The following is an 8,212-nucleotide window of genomic DNA, read 5'->3' as shown; positions in this document are numbered from 1 at the left end:
TAAAGAAGGAAATGATATTATATGAAAAGGTTTAGGTAATTTTTTTTAAAAAGAATGATTTATTTAATTTTATTTATAATTATTATTAATTTTTAATTTGGGCATGTACACTCACCAGAGAGAGAAAGAAAAAATGAGAAAGTAAACCATCAGGTCCAGGACTCAAACTATGGTTCGTCATGTGGGAGTCCAGCACCTTAAGCTCCATGCCACCAGCACCTTAACCACCACACCACCTACTGGCCCCAATTTAGGTAAAACTTTAAAGAGGCAAAAAGCGCGAAAGAAATTTCCAAGTTGATCCGATCCAAAGTTTTGATATCTATTTTCTCGCATTTACACACAGAGTGAGTGTAAATGGTTTTACTGGGGTGCACTTTTATCGCTAAAGCAGTGTACAAAACTCGTTTGGGGACCCTGAAGTACAGTATGATCCTGATCAGTGATGAGAAACCCCTGCTAGTTGCGACAGTCTTCTGAAGGTCGAAAAAACTAAGTATGATAAAAGTAGCTTTGTTTCATTGGAGTACTACCAGTTATTTTTTCCTTTTTTTTTTTTTTTTTTTTGCAAATTCATGGCCAAAATAAAGTCAAAATAGGCAGAGCACTGAGACGACTTCAGACAGCTCTGGTTGCCAGGGGAACCTGCTCACAGCAGCTTCTCAGGAGTACGAGATTTTATCATCATATTAGATAAAAGCAGGCCAGCCAGTGACATGGTGGTTATGGTGGCTGACTCCCACATGAGACAGTGTAGCTCAAGTCCCAGACGTGGTAGCTTGACAAATACACCAGGCACATGTGTGTGCATACCCACAAAGGAAGAGAAGGGATTGTGGCGTAGTCTCCCTCCTGGGAGGCGCCTCCTCACTTTCTCTTTCTCTCTCTTTCCCCGGCAAGTGCACATGCCCTGTAGCAAATTAAAGAAAATGTCCTGGATAAGACCACATAGAATAGGAAGGAGAATGAGCTGCCTCAAGGCTGTACACTGTTAGACAGACACACACGTGCAGCTGAACTTCCTGTCCTTTATCCCTGCTTCTGCTCTAGTCAACCTGAACACTGCCTTGGAGCCACAAGCAACTCTCTTTTAAGGATGGAACCATAGGGTGTATCGGGTAACTCCATGAAGCCTCTGGAGGAGTGGATGGTTTGGGCCTTTCTGTCACAGACTAGATAATCCCTCATCAAGTCGTGGTGAACTTGCTTTCCGTGGTTCTAACGGCAGACACCAACGATTGGTGAGTGTAGACCCAAAGGGAGTGGTTTGCCTGCCTGAGTGCGAGGGTGCAGTCGCCACAGCCACACGGTGGCCTCGCGAAGCTGGATGCAGTCAGCTGGAGCTCGCTCCTTACAGGTCCCCACGTGGCAGAACGGACACTGCCTGCCCGGAGGCCATGCATGCCAGCATGAGAGAAAATTCCCCAAACTTTAAACATGTCATGAATAATTCATAACAGATACGGCCAGCACTGGGAAGCATTGTATAGAAAAAGTGTTTAATAAAAACAGGCAGCTGATAGCCAAGGCGGCAAGTTTATGGAAAAATTTAAAAATGGCTCCCCTTCCCCAACTCACGTTAGTTATATGAGAGGATTTCCAAAAGTTGTTTTTTTTTTTTTTTTGGGGGGGGGGAATAGAGTTAAAGTATAGATTTATATTGGTGCAAATAAGTAAATAAAATCTGTGCATAATTCTGTCACTGTAGGAATCTTCCGTGAACTTTTTCTAGCTACCATGGCTGTCAGCAAATTGTCGTAACAAATATCCCAGTCAGCTTTGGCTTTGCCGTGGAGACTCTCTGTGAGCTAATGCAGGTGGCGTACAACCTGAACACCAGATGCCAGGCCCACCCGACAGAGCACTGAAATCCCTGCCTATGAACTGGGGCTGACGCTGATCCGAAAGGAACGCATGGGTTATCCAGGTGAGGAGGAAGGCGGGTCTCGTTCTAGACGTGGGCAGGAGGGGGCAGTTTGTGACCCGGGGGGGTGGGGGGAAGCTACCTGAGTCTGGTGCTCGAGACCCAGAGCATGCTGGTCCTCTCCAAGTGTTGTGGAGTTCAGCCTAGGAGTAACAGAGAGCCTTCGAGGATTTCAGGCAGGAGGGTGATGTGCTCAGATCAGGATTTTTGAAATACCTGTTTGGAGAATGCAGCAGAGGGGACCACAACAGATGTGAGGAGCTCAGTATTGGATCAGCATCGCTCGCTGTGATGGCTAACAGGCCTTTTGGGCTCGGCCGCAGTGGTGCAAGCATTAGGGTGCTGTTGCTCAGTGCTGGAGTCTCACAGGAGACCTGACTGGGATCCAGGTGGACCCAAACACGACCTCTGCAATACACACATTGATCATCCCAGCCAGGTGGAGATCTGGGGGCAGATCACAGCACCACAGATCCTGTCCGCAGTCTTCCTCTCTCTTTTCCTCTCTTAATTACTAAACTTAAGTGGGGGGCACCTTAGTATGCCCCATGCCTGGGTACCATACAAATGAGAAGTATTATGAGGCCTTTCACATCATCACAGACTCAACCTGAGACTTCCTGAACTTGACACTCTTGATTAAATTGAATCCACAGACTTGAAAATGCAACATCAGACACCAGGTTGGAGAGGGAGAGAAAATCTGACAACACAAGACAAAACATGGCCCATCAGACATGGGGCAGAATTAGTCCAAAGGAAATGGGGCTATTTAACCTGGAGTAGGGTAAAGGCATCACCAAGGTATGGGTTGAAGCTAGAGCAATACACACCTGGAAGAAAAGGCACAGAGGTGCACACGCGAAGGTGTCGCAGGGCGTCGAGAGCCCATGTCACAAGGTGTGAGCTGGGCAGAGGTGGAGGGAGGCGGAAGCGGAGCGCCCGACGGAGTAAGAGTTCAGACCAAGGAAGAGCAGGCTGGAGCTGCACTGGACTGTGCTTGGACTGCACCAAGGAAGTGGTGGCTGCTGGACGTGAGGAGGGTGTGTGTGGACAGAAAACAGGCAGAAGCTGTCATGGTGGTCTAGGTGAACCATGAGTCAACCCTAAAGCAACACAATTGCTGAGAAGATGGGAGGAGGTGATGGTTTTGAGAACCATTTAGGAAAGTAAATAGGCAAGACTTGTGTTCTGAATGAATCTGGAAGTTGGGGAGGAGGCAGGGGTTAGAATTGCTTTAGGATTATGCTTGGGTGACCAAGTGAAAGACGGTGCCATTAACTGAAATAGGAAATTCAAGTGAAATCACAGCAAGCTTTGAGTAGAACATAATGAGCTTGGGCTTTGGAAGGCTGAGTTTGAGGCACCCGGGAGGCATACATCTGTGAATGTGATAAGGCCTCCACTGCTGGGGAGATTCCTTGGTGGGGAGGAAAGACAGGCCCGGGGATGGGAGCAGGGTGATCGCGGGTGAGCGGCAAGGGCCTCCAGCCAATGAGAAAATGCTAAAGAGACCACATCCTTCCATGAGGGGGCCCCAAACAGAAGACTAAGAAAGAACAGGCATACATAAAGGAAGAGAAAGGGGAAGCTAGAATTTCAGAAAGGAGAGGTGATTGCATACACACAGCAGAGAACATGAATATGATTTTTTTAAAAGGTTTTTGCCATAGGGCATGTGCATTTGCCAGAGAGACAGACAATGACAGTGAGAGAGAAAGTAAGAAATCACCCTCCCCCAGGGGGATGGCCACACCGAATCCCTTCTCCATTCTCCTCTTGGGATTTTGGGCGTGCATGATGAGCACCTGCCGTGATTTTCAAGCTGCTAGGTCTGGGACTCGAACTGCAGTCGGCCATGTAGGAGTCCAGCACCTTAACCACTATTCCATCTGCTGGCTCCATGAATGCGATATTTAACAATCAGAAAGTCGTTGGGGACCTGAGCACTGTAATTAAAATTATGTTTTATATTTGAGCATTAGAATAGAAATGAAAAGACAATAGAGCCAACCTGACTTTAGGGTTCTCTGCTGAAGGAGCTCTTACCCTGTTTACTTTAATTCGATTTCCTGCTGCTGTAACAAAATACTAGACAAAGTAATTCATTTTAAAAATTATTTCCTTCAGTTCTGGAGGCCAGGGAGTCCAAGCCCGTGGCACCAGTATCTAGCAAGGTTATTCTGTGGTGAAAGGGCGAGCAAGTATACAAGACAAAGAGGAAATCAGGCCGAACTCTTCCTTTTCATCTCTTTGTCAATTCATCTCTTCCATAATGCCATCGATTCATTTATGAGAGCGGAGTTCTGGCCTGATCACCTGACAAAAGCCTCACTTTTTAATATGTTTCAGTGGGGGTTAAGTCTTACACACGGGAACTTGGGGGAGATAATCAAGCCACAGAACCTTGGAACAGAAGCTATGTCAGGCAGCTAGCATGAAAGACACCTGCCTCTTCCTACCTGGCCTGAGGCCGTCACCTTATATCATAACCATGGGCACAGGAAAGCCCACCCAGCTGGCAGCTGGGGATGAGCTGCTCACTCTGAAGGTGGGAGGTCCCCCTCCTCTGTTAGACAAGGTCCCAGGCCCTCGGCTGATGTGATGTTTCAACATTCACTGTGAAGCTGCTGTGATTCAAGCACACCCACTCTGTCGGACCAGGTGGTCATGCAGCGGTAATGCACCCACCCAGACCCACACGGGTTTGCACCCAAGACCTCACGTGTACAGAGCGTGCAGGCATAAGCCTGTGAGCCAGCCCAGCCGAGACTGGGGGAGAAAGTGGCATTAAGAGCCCGTTGCGGGTGCCTGCCTCCTGGTCTTTCTCATGGAAAAAAAAAAAAAAAGTAAAAATTAAACTAAAAAAAACTAAAATATTTTTTTAAATAGTCAACTTCTTGCACTATAGCTCATGACTAGACCTAGACTGGGTACTGACCCAAGAGTGTCCTTTATTAGCCAGGACAGAGAGAGAAGCCTCCTGAGCCAGTGGTCAGTGGGTCCAGTGCAGCCCTGCGGGGTCACACGTGACAGCCACTTTGCTCCTCAGCGGATCCGACAGTAGCTCTCAGTGGTATCATACCTCAGGCTGTTCTACTTGTCTAAACCCCCTGGCAAAGGCAGATTAGAATTCCAAGGGATTCTTCCCCGCCCCCCTTTTTTTTTCCTCTTCAATTTGTTTTCTGTCATAGCCATTATGGTCACACTATCCCTGCCCCCACCCCAGTCAATACCTCATATTAACCGTTACTAACCGTTTCTGGGAATTGTACTCTCTTCGCAGTGTATGGATGCTCACTTGCCTTCAAAGAGCCCTCACGGGTGGGTCAGAGGGCGACAGGGCAGTGAGAACATGACCTGCCTGCAAGGGTTTCAGCCTCACACCCGAAGACCCCCTGAACGCTCTGGGCGTGTACGTGATCCCGGCCGGCAGAGGCTGGGGGTGAGTGCCTGTCTCTCTCCCTCGCTTCCTCTCTTATTCTCCCTTACTTATAAAAGAAAAAAGTAAATAATAATAATAATAATAAAAAGTCTTCATAGGAAGACGAAATCCTCCTTAAGGATTCTTTTCATAAATCCTACCTGAATCCTCCCTCCGACTGGTACAATCCACCCCAAATGAGTCTGGAAAGAGGAGGCTCTCCTCTGTCCTCTCCACCTCCATCCTCACTGCCCCCGCTCCACTCCACTCTGCTTTGAAGTGTCACTGCAGGCACTTAAGTTCTTCAGCTTCCAAGAATGAATCAGAAAAGCCATTTTAAAGGCACGAGACATTCTTTCAGTGAAAGTGTTGCTCATAGTTCACATGAACGTCTTACAATTTCACTTTCTGTGCAAGGAATGAGTCTCAAGGGAGAGCATGTTCAGGAGCTCTTCATCTTCAGGAATTACCATAATTACTGATGCGCAACCCAGCAAGCCAGCACATTTAAGGGGGATGTGCAAAAGCACGGCCGACTGCAGGACCAGCTGGCTGCTGGTTTGGGCGGTAGCTGGTTTCCGCCTTGCTCTTGAATGACCCTGGAGAGGCTGTGCAGAACACCAAGCATGTAGCCCAGACTAGCCATGGACACTGACCCTCCTGCCCACTCGCCTGGCTCTTAGGTGGGACAGAGCCATGCAGGCCGTCAGCTCCCGCAGAGAGAAGACAAACTTCCCACTGGGATGGCAGGCACTGTGCCAGCTCAGAATGCCCATCACCCAGAACTCGGTCATGCTAGGTTCCTGCCATTACCCTCGACCTCACCGAACCCACTGACCTGGATGCAGAGAGGGGGCCACATTCTGACCTTATAAGTATTCATATTGATATTATAACTCATATCTCTGATACAGTCTCCAGCAACTACAGAAAGTGTACCGATAGTATTAAGGATAATGACTATTTATGTTATATTTCACAATGAAGAAGCGCAAAGGAATGGGAAAAGGAATCTACTGACCAGAAAAGGTATAACAGAATGTTAGCACGTGTTTGAAAGGTGGTCGTGTGACAGTGCTCACATGTGATTTACCAGCTTTGATAGCATTTTCTTTTCCTTTTTCCTACATACATCTTAATAATGGAAGTAAATATGACCAAAGTGATAAAACTCAAGGGGTAATAAAGATAGAGACAATAAGTTGGTGGGCGGGTTTCTTCGAATCCTACAGAGCATTATGTACATTTATTAAGAAGAAGAAGGGCCAGCAGGGGGCCTGGAGGTTAAGGTAGCTGAATCCTTCATGACCAACTCCACAGTCCAAGTCTCAGAACCGGCAACTTGAAAATCACACCGGGCGCATATATGTGCATACCCAAAACCCCAAGAGGAGAATGAAGGAGAAGGGATTGGTGTAGAGACACCCCCCATGAAGTGATTTTTCACTCCCTATGCCCCATCTCTGTTTCTGTCTCTCTCTGGTAAGTGCACATATCCTAGAGCAAAAACAAAAAGAAGTTTTAAAAAAGGATTGATACATTCACCAAGCTTAACAAAACAAAATTCATGGTTCCAAAGGCACTCAAATTCAAAAGTAGCTAGGACCAGGTGGCGGTGCAGTGGCAACACAACCGACCTGGATGAGAAAGGTTCACGTCCCGGGACCTCTTTGGGCATGACCATGTGCTGGCGTTCAAGGCCAGCTGAGGCTAGGGTAGAGACTCTGGGGGGTGGAACTCTTTCTGTCTCTGTCTCTGTCTGTCTTTATATTTCTCTGTTTCTCTTTCAGAAGCAGTAAATAAACATCTTTTAAAAAGCACTGAAAACAGTGCTTCTCCAAATTGGCACTTGTTTTTCACAGGTATTCAGTCAGCACGCAGAGCATCTAGAAACAAAAATTCCCACAATAGCCCAGGCCATCTACCAGCACCGTCTCTGGCTGACTCCTTTGTCTTACAAGAAAAAGAGTTCCAATTTCTAGCATTACAGCATGTGCCATTAAAATCACATTTTAGACTGCACCCAAAAAGTGATAGCTAAAAAAAATCAAAGCATAGTCCTGCTAATGATGAAAAGGGAGGTGGGGATAGAGAATGTTTGAATAATCTACCCTGAGAGAGAATTACAAGCACACTTCAGGTGGCACAGTGGCGAATTCTATTTTATTGTATTACTGTTATTTTCTTCGCCCCAGTTTAACAGAATGTGAAAACAAGGACATCTCAACAGCAGAGGGAGTATGTGCTATAAAATATTACTTTAGGTAAAGAGATAAAAATAAACAAAGAATATGAATACTTTCAATAACACAAATTTGAATTTTGCTTTATTTAAAAGTACTATTTTTTCTACTAATTTTCAAATTCCCACAGCATATCAAATCCTCTGTTTGTGATCATGGCAATGAGGCTATCATAAATTCGTATGAGCCTTAATTTCATCAAAGCACTTCCTATAATAAAATCTCATTTGGTCATAATAACTTCCTCATACTTCGTGCAGGAAAAAAACCTAACTAGTTTTATTTTGTCACTAATAAATAAATAAATAAATAAATAAATAAATAAATAAATAAATAAATAAACTAGGCTTTGAGAAGATAAGTCCTATAACCACAGAACCATGATCATGTAATAAGTGGAAGAACTATCAATAGAAATAGAATCATTCTTTTGAATTCCAACCTATTGATCTTTTCACCTTTCCAGGTTGCACAAAAATTTTAGTTTGGATGAAAGCAAAGATGAGTCATAAGAATAAAATTAAAATGTGAGAAGAATGTCAAGAGCTCACTTTAACACTGAATCCTGGCTTCATTGTCTTCATTTGCAAGAGCTAGCTAATACATTTTATGAAACAGAGA

The sequence above is a fragment of the Tupaia chinensis genome, unplaced genomic scaffold (genome assembly GCF_000334495.1).
Source record: "Tupaia chinensis unplaced genomic scaffold, TupChi_1.0 Scaffold000031_1, whole genome shotgun sequence".
NCBI lineage: Eukaryota > Metazoa > Chordata > Mammalia > Scandentia > Tupaiidae > Tupaia > Tupaia belangeri.
The sequence above is the reverse complement of the archived record's forward strand: the minus strand, read 5'-3'. Positions refer to the sequence as shown.